The 20,525-nt window shown below is 38.8% G+C and overlaps 2 pseudogenes; both read right to left on the bottom strand.

Moving 5' to 3' along the window:
- Nucleotides 1-594: 594 nt before the first annotated feature.
- On the bottom strand, nucleotides 595-2,144 carry LOC136229673 (cytochrome P450 71AU50-like; annotated as a pseudogene).
- A 2,853-nt stretch (nucleotides 2,145-4,997) lies between these two features.
- LOC136229672 (cytochrome P450 71AU50-like) lies at nucleotides 4,998-13,884 on the bottom strand (annotated as a pseudogene).
- Nucleotides 13,885-20,525: the final 6,641 nt, after the last annotated feature.

The following is a 20,525-nucleotide window of genomic DNA, read 5'->3' as shown; positions in this document are numbered from 1 at the left end:
TGTACTAATTTTTCGAACAATTTCAGATAAATCAATAAGACTTAACATGTTCTTCATCTCTGGCACTCAGATTGTTCTTCATCCCCATTTTTTGGGACCACAGTCGTCCTTTTAAATAGTGACGACATCATATTTATTATCCCCTATAGAATCCAGTTGGGAGCTTTCAAAGTCGAAAAATAAGGACAAATAAATTATACTCGAAAATATAGGGGACACGTTTTTTTTTTTTTTTTGTATTTTGGGAACCGATTTTTGTGGTTAGTGTTTTTTTTTTTTTTTTGTAATGTACATTTTGCCTTGGCTTTTTTCTAAACCGAAGCAAATAATGTTATTTGTGTTTGGTTTTCTAATGGCGGACTCCTTCTAATGAACATTTTTCCACTACTAATTTTATCATATCGAGCATCGTGTAAGATGAATATAAAGAGAACAAATTAACATAAATGGTAATGTTTTTATTATTGATCGATGAAATTAGTACAATAATACAAGAGATATTTATACACCCACTAATCAACTCAAGGAGTTGTTTAAAGGTTGTATCAAAAGTATGTTATTTAGACTAAATAGGATAATAAAGTGAAGCTTAAGACTAGATTCTAAACATGTAGTCGATAAGAAGGTATTGCTTGAAGATGCTTTGCCCTTGCCATCACTAAACCCAACTCCTCAGTCATGTCTAAGTCAGTAGGCAACATATCATTAGGCAACTTCCAATCGAAGCAATGCATCAACTGGGCTACCACCAGCCGAATCACAGTCATTCCCAATTGAGTTCCAGGGCAACCTCTGCGGCCAGAACCAAACGGTATAAGCTCAAAGTTGCGTCCCTCAACATCAATATTGCTGCCTATAAATCTCTCTGGCCAGAATTTGTCTGCATCGGACCAAGAACTTGAATCTCTTCCTATGGCCCATGCGTTTATAAAAATTTGTGAATCTGTAGGGATAAGGTATCTGTCAACAATTGTATCTTGTGCTGCTTTGTGTGGGACTAGTAATGGCGCTATTGGATGGAGTCTCAAAGTTTCCTTTATAACCATATTTAAATATTCCAAATTTCCAATGTCTGATTATTCAACTATTCTCTCCAAGCCTATTTTCTCTTCCAGCTCCTTTTGTACCTTCTTCATAACTCTTGGGTTCCTCATCAGTTCTGAAAGTGTCCAATCAATTGATAGCGATGTAGTATCCATTGATCCTGCTAGCATGTCCTGCAAATAGCAAGCCATAAGAATATTAATTCAATACCTGTCATGCTACATTAGAACATTAATTCGAAATCTTGAATTTCTTACCAACATAATGCCTTTGATGTTATCTCGTCCCATAAGTAATCCAGATTCTTCAGACCCCATATATCCCAACATGATATCAACGAAGTCTTTTGTCCGGTTTTCATCTTTAGACTGAATATGTTCGTCAATTATTTTCTCAAGGAAGCCATCAAATACTTTGTGAACGGCCTCTATTTTCTTCTTCAAACCCTGAAGATCAAATGGTGCAATCACAGGAAAGTAATCACCCAAATAAGGAATTGATACTATTTGCAGAAAATCTTTCATGACAGCCATGAATCCTCTCTCATCAAATTCTTTTTCCATGTACTTCTTTCCAAAAACCATTTTACAACTCATATCTGCACTAAGAGAACTAATCTTAGCAGTAAGATCAACCGAAATGCCTTGATAAGAGTCCTCCTTAATGTAATCCACCAACATGTTGAGCTCTTGTTTTCTCATAGGCATAAACGAATCTATCTTCTGATGGCTTAGCAACTGGGTAGTGCACATCTTTCGCACATTGCGCAAATACGAGCCATATGGTGAACCACTTATGTTCTTTTGGTCATAAGTGAGGTAACTGGCTGCAGCCGGAGAAGGCCTGTTTGCAAATACAATGTCATTGGTCTTAAGAAATGACTCGGCAGATTGGGGTGAATGAATAATAGGGCCATACTTTTTTGCTAGTTTATGCAAAGCTTGGTGAGGGCATTTCACTAACAAATGAAGGCTGCCAATTATTGGGAATCCAAGTGGTCCAGGAGGTAGTTTACTTATAGACATGGTGACCTTTGTCCATGCTTGGAGTAGAAAAACAAATAAAGCAGCTAAGCCAAATGCTGTAAGTGCCAAAGCCATGATTCAACTGGTGAGGAGCAGCGACACTATTTGATGGAATCTGTAAGAATATCAATGGTGAGGATTAATGATCAATTTAATTAACTGCGATGCGGAAACTTATTATGATAATAAGTTAAAAAAAAAAAATTATGCGAATTAGAAAAACTCTCTTTTTACAGGAAAAATCGTGGAAGTTTCATTAATTTATGAAGCAATTTCACCAAATTCCAATCCATTATATACAGCTAATAATTAAAAAAACAAAACACAGATGAACAAAATCATTCTTTTCTTTCTACATAGTGCTAAGACTCTCCAATACATTTGCAGAGTTAAATACAAAACGTTTGCAGTAACTGAATGTAAACCATTTGTTTTACCTTTAAAGAGAGTGGAGAACAACTAGATGTTTCCGTGAAGCTAATAGATGCTGTAGGAGAAATACTTTACCCTATACGAAAAATAATATGAATGGTTTAGGAAAATATATAAAAAGTTTAGAACGGTTTAGGAAAAGTCAAAAACCATCAACTTAGTTTTTTTAATTGAAGAGGTTGGAAGCCGCTTTCAACGATCAGGAACACTCAATATCTCCAAAATCGCGGAAAACAGGTCCAGATATTATTAGGGTAAATAATTATAAGCTCGTGTGTTTTTACTTATCTCGCTGGTAAGTCCATCATATTATTATAAAGTACTTAGGTGTTATTTTAATCGACTCTTTAGTCCCTTTATTTATTTTTATACATAAAAGTATAAAATTGCTCCTAATTATACAATTAAATAACTTCTCATTCTATTTTTAAAATTTAATCAAAATAGTTGTAATGAAGTTTGTGTAGTATATATACCGAAATTCTTATATTTGTGTATATTAATTATAAAAAAAATTATATTTGTTTTTTTAAGGAAAAATTATATTCGATATTCTCTTAAAAAAATCACTTCTATAATTTTATATAGTTATACTTCTATTTTAATAATTTTTACAATATTTGGTATTCATTTTTTTAATGAATAAGTTCTATACTACTAAATTAAAATTTATAGTTATATAGAAATTAATAAAACAATTAACTAATAGTGGAAAGATTATTATAATGAAGTAAAAAAACATAAAATAGTAAAAATAGTAAAAAAACAATTTATGTTCGGAATGTTCCTAACCTCTCCCCCACGATATCAATTAAAGTTCTGTTCAGTCTAATCAATAACTCTATACTTAAATCTAAAATTCTAACCCTTTAAAAGTTCAATTATCATAATAGACTACTAATTTGGAAAAACCATTCTATATATTGAAACCTATACAAAGGGTAAAATTATGTTTGGAAAACGCTCCCCGGAGTCTTGTCGGAACGCGGTGGTCGGTTGCCGGAATTTCGTCGAAGTTGTCAGAAGTGCGAACCGAGACTACCAGATAGCCAACGTTTAGGAGAGTCCAAAAGTACACTCATTTTACTATCAAAATCGTCTAGAAGGTCGAGATCTAACACTTTTCCAGTGAAAAATGTCTTCTCCGATCACCACACTTTTTGGTCAGAAAAATATGAATAGTGGTCTCAAAATGTTTCTTACGAAATAAGGAATTTAATGGTATGATTTTCGCTTCAAGGGGTGGCCGGAATAAAGAGTTATAAAGGAAATTAAGATAAAAGCCAAAAAGAAATCGTAAGTTGCAGAGAGGTGCAAGTGTTTATGTATTGAGAGTTTTCTTTTCCGATCCCTACGTACCCTAATCAAAATACTATTATAATAATATTAATGATAATAACATTATTATGAAAGATTGATGGGTCCATCCATTTAATTTAATTCTACATTTATTTTTTCCAATTTCTTATTATTATTATTATTAGTATTAATGGTTGATAAAAATTCCGATGTTACACCGTATTCCCTCAATTTCCACATGTTCATCCACAATGATGATAATCATCATCCGTAGTTTACAGAAGTTAATTTCAACATCACAACACTAAATTTACAATTTCACTTATAGCTTCAAGTTGGTTTTAACTTGAGTTTTGTTAATAGTATTCATTTATTAAAGTAGTGGATAGATGGATAGTGATTATAAAGTTTTGTCCAATAGCATAATAAAGTAAAACTTAAACAGTACATTTTTTATTTATAAAGTTTATTTTAGAGGAACACGAACTAGAAGTCAGTGGCGGAACCAGGATCCCGGATGACCCGGGGCTCAAACATATCAGTAAAAAAAAATTCAAAACGTAAAAAAAAAAAATCGAAATTAACTGTGCGGTTGATGGTAAATTTTTAAATTCCAGTCCGTTAGGACTGAGCAAAATTTTTTTAGCCTCCAACGCATTAAAACTGTAAAAATGTTATCATTTTTTTAGAAACTAGCATTGAACTAATAGAAAATTAAACATGTTTATTTTTTTTAATGGTAAAGACATAATAAAAATGAATATTAAATATGTCTATTTTTTTTAATGGTAAAGACATATTAAAAATGAATTCAAAAGTGTTATTTTTTTTTATCAATTCAAAAGTGTTATCAAAATAAAAATAAAGAGTCCATTTAAATTAATTAATAATGGTAACATGTTTTTATAATTATTGAAAAATAAAATAAAAATAAATAAAAACTTTTTTAAGAAAACGAGATTGAAAGGAATCGAACATAGGACCTTTAAAATAGAAGTAAGCATACTTAATCATCTCATCTACCTTTAAACATTGAAATAATACTACATAGAGTCAATATATTTCTCTCCAAAATATTACCAGATACCATTACTAAATTTTTTTTTTCTCAATTTTCCGGCCGCCTGCCGGGGCTCGAGCCCCTAACCCCCCCTTGGTTCCGCCCCTGATTAGAAGGATTATTAAATTTGAACAAAATCAAAGTTCAAGTCGATAAGAAGGTATTGCTTGAAGATGCTTTGCCCTTGCCATCACTAAACCCAACTCCTCAGTCATGTCTAAGACAGTAGGCAACATATCATTCGGCAACTTCCAATCGAAGCAATGCATCAACTGTGCTACCACCAGCCGAATCACAGTCATTCCCAATTGAGTTCCAGGGCAACCTTTGCGGCCAGAACCAAACGGTATAAGCTCAAAGTTGCGTCCCTCAACATCAATATTGCTGCCTATAAATCTCTCTGGCCAGAATTTGTCTGCATCGGACCAAGAACTTGAATCTCTTCCTATGGCCCATGCGTTTATAAAAAATTGTGAATCTTTAGGTATAAGAAATCCATCAACAATTGTGTCTTCTGATGCTCTGTGTGGGACTAGTAATGGTGCTACTGGATGGACTCTCAAGGTTTCCTTTATAACCATATTTAAATATTCCAAATTTCCAATGTCTGATTCTTCAACTATTCTCTCACTACAAAAAAAAGGAGTTTCAGGGACGAAAAAAATCGTCCCCAATAACATAAAAATTTGCCCCCTATAGTTTTGAGGACGATTTTTTCATCCCCAATTTTTGTCCTTGTTTCCTCCGTCCTTGATTCTATTGGGGGCGAAATAAATGATGTCGTCCCAGTTTAGAGAGACGACTGTCGTCCCCGCTCTTAAGGACGACTATCATCCCCGTTGAGAGGGACGATAGTCATCCCTGATCCTAGGGATGACATTTTGTCCTTGTTCCTAGGGACGATTGTCGTCTCTGTTCCTAGGGATGACATGTCGTCCCCGTTGATAGGGACGACATTTTGTCCCTGCTCCTAGGGACGACATGTCGTCCCCATTGATAAGGATGACATTTTGTCCCCGTTGATAGGGATGACATTTTTTCCCTGTTCCTAGGGACGACATGTCCTCCGCGTTGATAGGGACAACTGTCGTCCCTATTCCTAGGGACAACATTTCATCTCTGTTGATAAGGACGATTGTCGTCCCCCTTCTTAAGGACATCATTTTGTCCCCGTTCTTTGAGACGACTGTCGTCTCCGGTCATAGGGACAACTGTCGTCCCCGTTCTTAGGGACAATATTTTCGTCTCCGTTCATAAGGACCATTGTCATTCCCGTTACTGGGACATTATTTTGTCCCCGTTATTTTAGGATGACTAACGTCCTTGTTTAGAATGACAAATGTCCCTTAAGAATGCTATATATCATTATGAGAGAAAAATATGAAATTCAAAGTGCAGAGCTTAGGCTGCTACTTGAGCTTAAACAAGTAAGCAGTGAAGTGCAGAGTTCTAATCTAAAACAGTACAACCTCCATAAAATTCCTATTAACTGAAGAAAGCATGACAAACGTCTAATTACAAATGTTTTACCGTTTTAACTTGCTGATATACTTGCTGATGTAATCAGCAAGGATTTGTCCTCTGATTGATTAATAAAAGTTAAACTTTACCTTGAAAAAAAGAATGAATACAGTTGGGTTAATGATTACAATTTAATTGAAACATTAGCCTTTTGAATGAAAGAAACGTAGGATGCTGCCATAAATAAAACAACATAGAAATAATAATACAATTAATACATAGTTCATAATTATTAGGAACTACGTAGAGCTCGAAGAGAGGCATAATTAATAGAAGAATTCAGAATTTTCAAATTTCAGGGGACTCAAATAGACACAGCAGCATAGGTTTAGTTACATCTTCGGAGTCACAAAATGGGTTTTTGGGAAAGTATCAATTTAGACTCCACATATAAAATAGTATTAATATAGGCTTAACGTTTAAAAAAGGTATCAATTTGGGCATCAAGAACGGATTGGAAACGTCATTCCTATTACTCCGTTAAGTTCTAATTGAGGTGTCTCGTTCCGTTATCGAGACCTAAATTTGTACCATTTTTTAAACGTTAAACATATATTGGTGCTATTTTGTACGTGGAGCCTAAATTCATACTTCCAGCTCCTTTTGTACTTTCTTCATAACTCTTGGGTTTCTCATCAGTTCTGAAATTGTCCAATCAATTGATAGCGATATAGTATCCATTGATCCTGTTAGCATGTCCTGCAAATAGTAAGCCATAAGAATATTAATTCAATACTTGTCATGCTACATTAGAAAATTAATTCAAAATCTCGAATTTCTTACCAACATAATGGCTTTGATGTTATCTCTCCCATAAGTAATCCAGATTCTTCAAACCCCATATATTCTAACATGATATCAACAAAGTCTTTTGTTCGGTTTTCATCTTTAGACTGAATATGTTCGTCGATTATTTTCTCAAGGAAGCCATCAAATACTTTGTGAACAGCCTCTATTTTCTTTTTCAAACCTTGAAGATCAAATGGTGCAATCATAGGAAAGTAATCACCCAAATAAGGAATTGATACTATTTGCAGAAACTCTTTCATGACATCCATGAATCCTCTCTCATCAAATTCTTTTTCCGTGTACTTCTTTCCAAAAACCATTTTACAACTCATATCTTCACTTAGAGAACTAATCTTAGTTGTAAGATCAACCGCAATGCCTTGATAAGAATCCTCCTTATCAAGCTTATCAGAACAAGTATACATGGAAGATAATGAAGAATATTTACAGAGAAGGTTTTTCGGAAGAGAGAAGAAGGAGACTCTTGAGTTTCCAGGAGAAAGAGGGAAGTAAATGTCCCTGACAGAATGAACTAAATGAGCATCTTACGTAAATACAAGTAATCAAAGCTGACCCTTGAGTTACAGGGGCAATTCGGTCCATCTACAACAAATAAGGGCATCTTGGTCTTTTCTCCAATGATAGCATATTCTAGAATTAGTCTACCACCTTATGATAGTCCCTCTTGCACCCAATCCATCCTCAAACAAATCAACACCACTCATCTAATCCAGATTATCATATGGCTTATCTTTGGACACTTGTCATGTCCCTTTTATTTTCTTAGCCACCAAGTTTGCTTGGAGAGCACACCTACATTAATATAAAATGTAATAGTTAGTATTTTTTACCTTGATGAGAATATGTCAATTTAGTGATTCACTCATTCAAATTAATATGGTATCAGAGAAAAACTTAAGATAAAAGGCTATCCTTTTACTTACCCATTATGGCCGGACCAATGATCACGTCTAGCAGTCCTTACCACCTTCCTCAGAATGAGACCCCGGCGTTGTCCCTGGTCTCGCAGGTCCTCACCGGGCCAAACTATCATCAATGGTCTAGAGCTGTCAAGGTAGATCTAATGTCAAAGAACAAATTTGCGTTTGTTGACGGCACCATCACCGCACCTGCAACCGAAGACAACATGTTTAGTCAATGGTAAAGATGCAATAACATGGTCATATCCTGGCTGAATCATGCAGTTTCACCTACCATTGCGAGAAGTGTAATGTGGCTCGACAAGGCAGATCAGATCTGGGCAGACCTGAAAGAACGATTTGCGCAGACAGACTCACTACGGATACTCGAGCTGCGAAGGGAAATACATAGTATGAAGCAAGGAAACGGTGGTGTTACTGAGTATTATACCAACTTGAAGGTTTTGCAAGATGAGCTAACAAACCTGAGGCCAATGCCAAAATGTGTTTGCCGGCAGGCGTGCTGCTGCAATGCCTTCAGGATCCTGAGGGATCAACAAGATGCTGACCAGGTTATTACCTTTCTTCAAGGGTTGAATGAGTCTTACTCTACTGTTTGTTCGCATATCCTATTGATCGAACCAATCCCCTCCTTGAACAAGACCTACGCACTGGCCATCCAACACGAGAGACAGCTTGGTCTTGTGCCTGCGAAAGGGAATGAAGGAAGTGAAAGCAGCATGTTTGCAAGGTTCACCAACACCAATGGCAGACAGGGTAAACAGAACAACACCAAGAACAACCAGAACAACAACCGCAGAAATAATGGTAAAAGCTCATCCTTATGCACTTATTGTGGCAACACTAGACACACAGAAGAAATATGTTTCAAAAAGCATGGATACCCGCCGAACTATGGTAACAGAAACAAGAATCCTCTCAGAACAAATCAACCTAGGGCAAACTCAGCAGTAAATCAAGGCCCTATTGCCCATGAATCAAGAATCCTTTCAGAACAAACCAATCCAGAACCATTCACTCTAACCAAAGACCAGTACCAATCACTTGTTGCCCTATTGCCCATGAATCAAGGAAAGACCCCGGCCTCGGGCAACAGCGTCAACACCTTTGTCAAGGGAGACAGTTCTGGTAGCGGTTTTAACCCTAATTTTGTCTCATCATGTTGGATAATTGACACAGGGGCTACAGATCATATCATTTGTAATAAACAAATGTACAGCTCATACAATCAAATCGAAAAATGCTGGGTAAACTTGCCAAACGGAGAAAGGGTCAAAGCAGAATATATTGGCACTGTGACTCTAAGTCTGCAACTTGTTTTGCATAATGTTCTGTGTATACCTGCGTTTGATTACAATCTTATATCGACTAGTAAGCTATTGAGTACTAATGGACTCTGTGTTGTGATAACGGGATCAATGTGTGTGATACAGGACACAACAAGTTGGAAGAAGATTGGCTTGGCTATAGAACATGGAGGCCTCTATTACCTGGAATACCCACTACCAAATCACATTTCTGTTTTTTCTGTTAAAGCCAGTATGTGGCATTTACGTTTGGGTCATCCCTCTCATGAGAGGTTGAAAGGCCTCAATCTATCATGTAATGATTTTGATTCCCTTAAAGAAATGCCATGTGACATTTGTTAAAAAGCCAAGCAAAATAAAATGCCTTTCTCATTGAGTCATAGCATAGCAGATGAATGCTTTGATCTAATTCATGTGGATATATGGGGTCCAACACAAGAATCACATTCTAGTAAACGATATTTCCTAACCATATTAGACGATCACAGCAGGTATACATGGGTCACATTACTGCAAACAAAGGGGGAATCAAGCACAACACTATAACAGTTCTGCACATATGTAAACAGACAGTTTGGCAAGAATGTGAAAACAATCCGAACGGACAACGGCCCTGAGTTCATCATGAAGGATTTTTGCGCAGAAAATGGAATCATACATCACACATCATGTCCGGAGACACCACAGCAAAACGGCAGAGTAGAACGCAAACATCAGGACATCATGAATACCACCAGGGCACTCATATTTCAAAGTTCACTGCCTCATATTTTTTGGCCAGAAGCGGTTAGTTATGCAGTTTATCTCATAAACATATTACCATCCCCACCAATTCGGGGCCAGATGCCTTATGAGCGACTGTATGGGAAAGGGGCATATGTATACGACCTTAAGGTCTTTGGGTGTCTTGCATACGCCTCAGCTTTAGACAGACACAAAGGCAAATTCACAGAAAGAGCAATGAAGTGCATATTCTTGGGATATAGACATGGCACAAAGGGATTCAAACTTTTGAACCTAAGCACTAACATTGTTTTCTTTTCCAGGCATGTGAAGTTCTTTGAGAACTTCTTTCCTTTTTCAGAAGAACATAAGAAGAATGACACATTATGTTGGAGTGAAGCAGAGCTAGAGTCACTTCATAAAGCATGCATGAATGAAGACGAGGATGAATCATACAGTACAGATGAGGAACAAAGCACACCAGAAATAACACAGCATGTTGATGCAATACAAGAAATTGAAGAAAATGTCGAACAGCCAGAGACATTAGCACATGAACACCAGCAAACTAACACAAGGCCACAAAGAACAAGGAAACTCCCAACCTATCTCAGAGATTATCATTTGGCGCTGGTCCAAGGCTCCACTCTGCCATGCTTGACCAATTCCCCGCATGCCTTGTGTAAACATCTATCTTATGATAGACTCTCTTCGGCCAAGAGAATTTTTTCCATCAATCTCACCTGTCATCGGGAGCCTGCAACATATCAAGAAGCAAAGTTAGAGAAAGGATGGGTAGAGGCAATGAACAAGGAACTAGCTGCGTTAGAAGCCAATCAGACATGGAGCTTAGTTAACTTACCAAATGGTAAAAGGCCTATAGGCTGCCGATGGGTCTACAAGATCAAGCACAAATCCGATGGGAGAATTGCCAGGTTCAAGGCCAGACTAGTGGAAAAGGGCTACACTCAACAGGAGGGAGTGGATTTCACTGCAACCTTCGCCCCTGTAGCAAAATTCACCACTATAAGAGCTCTATTGACAGTAGCAGTTGCAAAAGAGTGGCATATACATCAACTCGATATTGATAACGCATACTTACATGGGGAGCTGAGCGAAGATGTCTATATGACAATGCCACCAGGGGTAACTCCGGAGAGCCCATAACAAGTATGCAAACTCAATAAGGCCCTCTACGGGCTCAGGCAAGCAGGCAGGCAGTGGAACGCCAAGTTGACCGGCACCATCAAACAAGTGGGCTTCTTTCAGTCAGTGGCCGGTCCGTCCTTGTTCACAAAGGAATATGCGGGACAGGTAACCATGTTGCTAGTATATGTTGATGATGTGGTTCTCGCAGGAAACAACATGCAATCCATCAACCAGGCCAAGCAGCACCTAAATGATGCTTTCAGCATCAATGATCTTGGGGTCGTACACTATTTTCTGGGCTTTGAGTTCTCTCGCAGCGGTCAGGGACTCCACATGTCACAAAGAAAATATACATTAGAGTTGTTACAAGACTAGGGCTTCATCGACTGTAAACCAGCCTCGTCCCCGGCTTTACCAAACCACAAACCAAGCCAAAATGACAAACCACTTCCAGAAACCACATCATATAGACAGTTAATAGGGAAACTGCTCTATCTCACCCACACGAGACCAGACATAACATATATTGTAAATCAACTATCCCAGCATCTCATGCAACCAACCACAGAAAACCAAAATAGAGCAGAAAGAGTTCTGCGTTACCTCAAGGGGACCATAGGTTTGGGGTTGCTCTTTCCCGCATGCAACGACCTACAGCTACAGGCCTTCACGGATTCCGACTGGGCTACTTGCCACGAAACAAAGAAATCGGTCACCGGATACGCCGTCTTTCTCAGATCGGCCTTAATCTCCTAGAGATCGAAGAAACAAAACACCGTCTCCAGATCTTCCTTGGAATCGGAATACAGAGCCATAGCCTCAACATCGTGCGAACTCCACTGGCTGGCGAATCTCTTGCGAGATATGAAAGTACCGCCGACGGCGGCTTCCCTTCTGTTCTGTGATAATATCTCGACCATGCATATAGCCCAGAATTCGGTGTTTCACGAGTGGACGAAGCACATAGACATTGATTGTCATGTGATTCGAGAGCGCGTTCAAGCTGGTCTGATTCGCGTGATGCCGATTCCCTCCGCCTTGCAACTAGCGGATCTCTTCACCAAAGCTCAACATTCACCGCAGTTGAGGTTTTTGATTAGCAAACTAGGCTTGCGAAATTTATGCCAAGCATAGTTTGAGGGAAGGTATCAAGCTTATCAGAACAAGTATCCATGGAAGATAATGAAGAATAGTTACAGAGAAGGTTTTTCGGAAGAGAGAAGAATGAGACTCTTGAGTTTCCAGGAGAAAGAGGGAAGTAAATGTCCCTGACAGAATGAACTAAATGAGCATCTTACGTAAATACAAGAAATCAAAGCTGACCCTTGAGTTACAGGTAGGGATGGCAACGGGTATTGTACCCGCGGGTACCCGGCACTACCCGACCCTAATGGGACTACCCGTACCCTGTATAAAAGGGTATGGAAAGAGTATGGGATCAAAATAATTACCTGTTAGGGTAATGGGACGGGTATGAGAATACCCCCCAGGGTACCCGATACCCGTTACCCGTCATAATTTTTTTATATATTAAAAAATTATTGTTTTTTAGATGTAATATTTGAGATTTTAAACCTCAACCTTTTGTTTTTCAACCATTTAGGGATACCACTAAGCTACTTATTCTTATTGATTAAGGTTCAATTTGTTCAATTTTTAGATAAATGATTTATTAAATTTATACTTTGTTAAATTTATAATATTTTTTATTTTATTTATTGATTTTTAACGGGTAAGGGTACCCGTGGGTACCCGCAAATTAAATGGGAAGGGTATGGGATGCAAAAATATACCCGTTAGGGTAATGGGACGGGTACGGGTAATTAAAAAATAAATGGGTAAGGGTTTGGGATTGGCACTACCCGTGGGTACCCTACCCGTTGCCATCCCTAGTTACAGGGGCAATTCGGTCCATCTACAACAAATAAGGGCATCTTGGTCTTTTCCCCAATGATAGCACATTCTAGAATTAGTCTACCACTTTATGATAGTCCCTCTTGCACCCAATCCATTCTCAAACAAATCAACACCACTCATCTAATCCACATTATCATAGGGTTTATCTTTGGACACTTGTCATGTCCCTTTTATTTTCTTAGCCACCAAATTTGCTTGGAGAGCACACCTACAATAATATAAAATGTAATAGTTAGTATTTTTTACCTTAATGAGAATATGTCAATTTAGTGATTCACTCATTCAAATTAATACTCCTTAATGTAATCCACCAACATGTTGAGCTCTTGTTTTCTCATAGACATAAACGAATTTATCTTCTGATGGCTTAGCAACTGGATAGTGCACATCTTTCGCAGATTGCGCCAATACAAGCCATATGGTGAACCAGTTATGTTCTTTTGGTCGTAAGTGAGGTAACTGGGTGCAGCCGGAGAAGGCCTGTTTGCGAATACAATGTCGTGGGTCTTAAGAAATGACTCGGCGGACCTGAGGTGATGAAATAACAACGGTTGACACCTGGCCTAGGCGTAAGTGCATAATAGGGCCATACTTTTTTGCTAGTTTATGCAATGAGGGCATTTCAATAACAAATGAAGGCTGCCAATTATTGGGAATCCAAGTGGTCCAGGAGGTAGTTACTCATAGAAATGGTGATCTTTGTCCATGCTTGGTGTAGACAAATAAATAAAGCAACTAAGGCAAATGCTGTAAGTGCCAAAGCCATGATTCAACTGGTGAGGAACAGCTACACTATTTCCTGCAATCTATAAGAATATCAATGGTGAGGATTAGCTGCCATGTGGAAACTTAATGAAGCTAGACAAAGAGACAATAAAAGATTAATATATATAAACAACACAATAAAGTGATCGTAAAAACAAAAACAACAAATGGGTAATAATTGAACATTTCAGTTCTCCAATACATTTTGTCACGGCCCGCCTAAACGATAGATAGTCAAGAGGCTGTGTCCGTGACAATTTGCAGAGCTAAATACACAACGTTTGCAGTAACTTACTTGAGATTGAGATTGAAGACACACCAATTGAGTTTTAGGAAGAAAGCAGAAAAGGCAAAAAAAAAAAAAAAAAAAAAAAATTACTGAATGTAAACCATTTGTTTTACCTTAAAGAGAGTGGAGAACAACTGGATGTTTCCGTGAAGCTATTAGATACTGTAGGAGAAATCCTTTCCTCTATAGGAAAAATAATATGAATCGTTTAGGAAACATTATAATAAGTTTAGAATCCTTTAGGAAAAGTCAAAAATCATCAACTTAATTAATAATAAAGGTTTGTTTAGCAGGTTAGAGATCTCAACTCCCACATGGACTCATTAACCGAGGTGCTTCAATTAAAAGGAGACTATAGAAAAAAGGAAGTGTCTCTTCTCTGTGAGAGTTGTCGTTGAGGTTTTGTCTCTTCTCTGTGAGAGTTTGGTCTTCTTTTGCTAATCTGGTTTTTGCTGATCCCTGGTAAGATTCATCTCTCTAATCTTTCCTCATTTCTTACTGCTCTGTCTTTTTGATCAATCAAGGAGATCGCATTTCTGGTTTCGACTTTTTGCATTTGTTGGTTGTGTTGTTTGTCGCCTTTCCCAATTTTTCCAATTTCTTTTCGTAAAAGCCGTCTTTCCCTGGTTCTTTGCTTTTCCCAATCTTTCCTTTTCTTGATCGCAAAACCTTTTTTCTTCGTCATCTACAAATCAATTTATCCATTACCTTGTCTCTCCCTTGTTGTTTGTTTGGCCATGGAGGAAAACATGGCAAATATGCAGATTCAGGATGATGAATTTGCTGGCATCGATCTTGGCTTCAACATTGCTGAGGAATCGATTGATACGGCTTGCTTGAGATTGATTGGCCGTTTTATTACGGATAAGACGGTGAATTTCACTGCCATGAAGAATAAACTGGCGGATCTATGGCGGCCTGGGCGGGGTATTGCTATTCAGGAAATCACAAACACAATTTTCTCTTTTGAATTTTTTGATGAAGTGGATAAAAACAGGGTTTTGGCTGGAGGGCCTTGGTCCTTCGATAACCAAATGCTTATTCTCAGGGAATGGAAGATAGGTACGGATCCTGAAGCTATTAATCTGAACCTGTTGGACATCTGGGTCCAAGTATATGAACTTCCTGTGGGAACAATGTCTGAACATGTAGGACGTCAACTTGCCAATTTCTTGGGGACATTCCTCGAATATGACATTAACAACAGTAATGGCATCCGCATACAGTATATGCGAATCAGGGTAAGCATGGATGTTCGTAAACCTTTAAAGAGAGTGAAGAAAATTCGGAAAGCTAATGATAGCTGGTCTTTTGTGTCTTTTAAATATGAACGGCTCGGTCTGTTCTGTTACTTATGCGGGATGATCGGTCATTCTGATCGTTTTTGTGAAAAGCTGTTTGTTCCTCGTGTGATTGAACTGAAGAGGGATTGGGGGGACTGGTTGAAAGCGCCATTAAGAAGAGGGGCTAATCAGAATAACTCGAGATGGCTTAGAGAAGCCAGTGGCAGCAACTTGAACATGGTTGATGGAGGGTTTGGCTCAGGCAGTAAAGATGAGGGAAGTGAGAAACCAAACTTTGTTCTTATACAAAATAACACTCTGTCAAATAGTAGTAAAGCAGGGGGGTTTCATCAGGGTTTCAATAACAGTCCAAACAACTTCAGTAGAAACTTCAGTAACACACAACTCGAACACAACAAGGAACATGAGGGGGATGAAGAGATGTCAATGGATGAAGAAGAGGGGTTAGAAATATCAGAGGTGCGAAAGAGACGTCGAGGCGGCCCAACATCCATTAATGATAAGACAACAACTTTTAATTCAGGAAAGGATTGCAGTATTGTTGAGATTGTGCAAGAGGAACCACAACAGGGAGATTCCATTTCTAATTCTGATAAGGATTCTCCCATCACAAATGACACGGCGAGGTCTGGCATTCAGGCCCGCCGAGAAGAATGAGTTGCCTTAGCTGGAATTGCCGGGGATTGGGGAATTCCCGGGCAATTCGAAGTCTCTTGGAGCTTGTTAAAGCTCATTCCCCAACTCTGATTTTCCTTATTGAAACTCTGTGTGAGAAAAAGAGAATTGAACTTGTGAAGAATAAATTGAAATTTGATTCATGTTTCTCGGTGGATAGTAGAGGTCATAGCGGAGGGCTGGCTGTGATGTGGAAAAATAAAGATGATTTCTCAATCAACGGGTACTCTGATCACCATATCGAAATCAACGTCCACATTAATTCTGATGGTGATTGGAGAATTGTGGGTTTTTATGGTTTTTCCAACCGTTCTGATCAGCATCTATCATGGAATTTATTGCAACGCATCGCTTCTCAATCGGTTCTTCCTACGGTTTTCATTGGGGATTTCAACTGTCTTCTTGATTCTTCTGAAAAAAGTGGGGGTCAGCCTTATCCTCCTTATCTTATGAACAATTTTGCTGAAGCTTTATCGGGTTGCAATTTATTCGAAATCAATCTTATTGGTGATAGATACACTTGGGAACGTGGTCGTGGAACTGCCAATTGGATTAAGGAAAAACTTGATAGAGCTTTCGGTACTGATTCTTGGTTTTCTCGTTTTGGTAATCACAAACTATGCAACTTAATCTCCGCCTATTCTGATCACTCGCCCATCTTATTAAATTTCAAGAGTGAACAGCCTAGAAGGAAAAACAGATCGTTTAAATTTGATATGGCGTGGCTCTGTGAAGGTGACTTTTCGGAGTTTGTCCAAAAATGTTGGGTTGCGGATAAGGGAGCATCTCTCATGGCTCGTCTTGTGTCGTGTTCGAAGGCCATGGATATTTGGGGCAGAAGATATAGAAGATGGTTTTCTATGAGAATTGAAGGCTGCAAAAAAACACTTGAAGGCTGCGTTCGAGTTCTGATCAGGGAGAGGTTAAACGGTTTTTGGAAGCAAAATGTCAACTTGAAAGTTTGCTTGAACAGGAAGAGCTTTCATTGAAACAAAGAGCTAAAGCTTTCTGGTTAAAAGGTGCTGATAACAATTCCAAATATTTTCACGCCTGTATAAAGGCTAGAAGAAATCAGAACACTATTCATCGTATTAGGGGCGAAGATGGGGAGTGGGTTGAAGGACAATCTCCTTTGTGCAACTTAATCCAACAATATTTCATCCAGGTTTTTTCTTCTAATTCCCTTAGCGAATACTCTGATGTTAATATTCTTGAGCAGGTTGTTTCAACTGATATGAATGATAGCTTGATTGCTCCTTTTGATATTTCTGAATTCAAGTTTGCTATCTCACAAATGCATGCCGATAAGGCCCCGGGGCCGGATGGTCTCAATCCCGGTTTTTATCAACATTTTTGGAGCTCTATTGATCGGGATATTTTTGCGGCTTGCTCTGGTTGGCTTGAGAGAGGGGAATTCCCTGCCAAACTAAATGACTCTGTTTTGGTTCTAATTCCTAAATGTGAGCAGCCCGAATGGATGAAAGATCTCAGACCCATTGCACTCTGCAATGTTCTGTACAAATTGGTTGCCAAAGTATTAGCCAATAGACTCAAGCTAATCCTTCCGGACATTATTTCTGAGAGTCAATCCGCTTTTGTTCCGGGTCGATCCATTATTGACAATGTGCTTGTTGCCTTCGAATCCATTCATTATATGAAGCGTCGTAATAGAGGTTCAGCGGGGAATGTTGCCCTCAAAATCGACATAAGTAAGGCTTACGACAGAGTTGACTGGGGTTTCCTCAAGGCTGTACTTATTAGACTGGGTTTTCACGAGAAGTGGGTTTCCTGGATGATGTTATGTGTAACTACGGTCTCCTATTCTGTGGAGGTTAATGGGGAGCTGGCTGGTCCTTTTAATCCTAGTCGTGGGCTGCGACAAGGGGATCCTTTGTCCCCTTATCTCTTCATCCTGTGTACTGAGGTTTTCTCAAAGCTTATGTATCATGCGGAAAGGGTTGGCCTCATTAGCGGTTGCAGAATTCATCCTAGAGCTCCTGCTGTATCACATCTTTTATTCGCGGATGACTCTTTCTTGTTTTTTAGTGCCACCATTGAGGAAACTTCCACAATTTTGGATATCCTACATAGATATGAACTTGCCTCAGGTCTTGCTATTAATCTTCAAAAATCAGGTATCTTTTTCAGTCCAAATGTTCAACAGGAACTTAGAGCGTCTATCCAGAACCTGTTGGAGGTAAATGCACCTTTGGATACGGGTCGGTATCTTGGCCTTCCTTCGCTTGTCGGAAAATCAAAGAAAGCTATTTTCAGCTTCTTAAAAGATAGATTAAGGAAGCGCTTTATCTCATGGGGAACCAAATTTCTATCTAATGCTGGTAAAGACATTCTTTTGAAGTCTGTGGCTCAAGCTTTACCCACATATTGTATGAGTGCTTTCCTTCTGCCTAGGACTCTTTGTGACAAGCTTCAAAGGATGATGAACTCCTTCTGGTGGGGTATGAAAACTGATGGTAGGAGAGGGATAAATTGGTTCTCGTGGAATCGACTCTGTGATTCTAGAAATTGTGGAGGACTGGGTTTTAGACAGCTTCACTCTTTCAATTTATCTTTACTGGGTAAACAAGGATGGAACTTCATCAATAAACCAAATGCTCTAGTTAGCCGGTTGTTCAAAGCAAAATATTTTCCACATGATTGCTTTCTTTCCTCCAAACTGGGTAATAATCCTAGTTTAGTTTGGAGGAGTATTTGGAGTTCTAGAGAGGTTCTAATGTTGGGTCTTAGATGGCGCATCGGAGATGGCAACAACATCCTAATTTGGAAGGATCCCTTGCTTGACAGAGATAAAGATCCTATTCCTATTTCAAACAATGTGGTTGTTAACTCTTATTCAAAAGTTTCTGATCTTTTTGTTGCAGGAGAAAAAAAATGGAATGTGGATGTTGTGGAAGAGTTGTTCAAAATTGAGGATGTTAGGGCGATTATGAATATGTTAATTCCCCAAAGAAGCTTGAATGATCGGCTGATATGGCATTTCACAAAAGACGGAGTGTATACCTCAAAATCTGGTTATAAAGCGTTTGAAGAGCGAAATCTTGCTGTTACTGAGATGGAGGGGTGGAAACGTCTGTGGCAGCTGCATATCCCGCCAAAAATAAAATTCTTTCTGTGGAGGGCTGCTTCCAATTGTTTACCGAACAGACTCAATCTTCACTCCAGGGGCATGGACGTTCCATTAACCTGTACTATTTGTGGGAAGGAGATTGAGCATACCTGGCATTTGTTTATGCAATGTCAGTACGCTATGGAATGTTGGAGTGAAGCTGGAATTAATCTCCCTTGGGATGCCGATGCTGAATTTGGAGAGTATCTTCTCCTACTCTGCAAGCAAAGAGTTGGAATTTGGATTGACAAAGTGGCGTGTATTTTGTGGAGCATTTGGGGGCAGCGAAACGAAAAATTGTGGAATGACAGGTTGTTGCTCCCAAGATTAGCGGTGTCACAAGGTTTGAACTTCCTTATGAATTGGAAAAATTGTCGGGCGAAATTATCTTCCGTTTCTCTTGTGAAGGAGTCCGAATCTTTGCATCGGAACCCGGTGGCTGTTCTTGTTTTGGGTGCTGTCAATACAAATCATGCATCGGGTTTGTGTTCTAATAGTGAAATAACCAACCGGATCGTCTCGTTGGCTGAGAACTTCCCAACAAATTCACATTCTGTTCGTCGGATGTCAAGTGAGTTTGTCGAGGGTGAGGTATCAGGTCGGAAATCGGGTTGTTTTTGGGAGAAACCGGGGGCGGGCCGTGTGGTCTGCAATGTCGATGCTGCCATTTTTGGGGATTCCGGTTGCTTTGGTTGGGGTGGGATCCTCCGAAATGATTTGGGGGAATTTGTGGCTTGTAAATCGGGATTCACTAGGGGAGTTCAGCCGGCCAAGGTTGCGGAAGCTCTTGCGCTTAGAGAAGGAATTATGTGGGTTTTGGACCTGGTGCAGGATCGGGTCTGTTTTAGAACAGATTCTAAGGTGGTTGCAGATGGGGTCAACGGATTAGGAACTGATCTTACTTCATTTGGGGTTTTGATTGATGATTGCAAGGAGATTTTGAGATCGAGACCTGATTTTCGGGTTTCTTTTTGTCCTAGATTAGCGAATATTGCAGCTCATACGATAGCTAGAGCGGCTTATTCCAATGCTAATCCTTTTGTATCTTTTACAATCTCGTCTTTCTTAAATTCTGTAATTCTTCAAGAACTGGTTTCTGATTAATTGAAATTGTTCTTATCTTCAAAAAAAAAAAAAAACCGAGGTGCTTCATTTAAA

The sequence above is a fragment of the Euphorbia lathyris genome, chromosome 5 (genome assembly GCF_963576675.1).
Source record: "Euphorbia lathyris chromosome 5, ddEupLath1.1, whole genome shotgun sequence".
Classification (NCBI taxonomy): domain Eukaryota; kingdom Viridiplantae; phylum Streptophyta; class Magnoliopsida; order Malpighiales; family Euphorbiaceae; genus Euphorbia; species Euphorbia lathyris.
The sequence above is the reverse complement of the archived record's forward strand: the minus strand, read 5'-3'. Positions and strand labels throughout refer to the sequence as shown.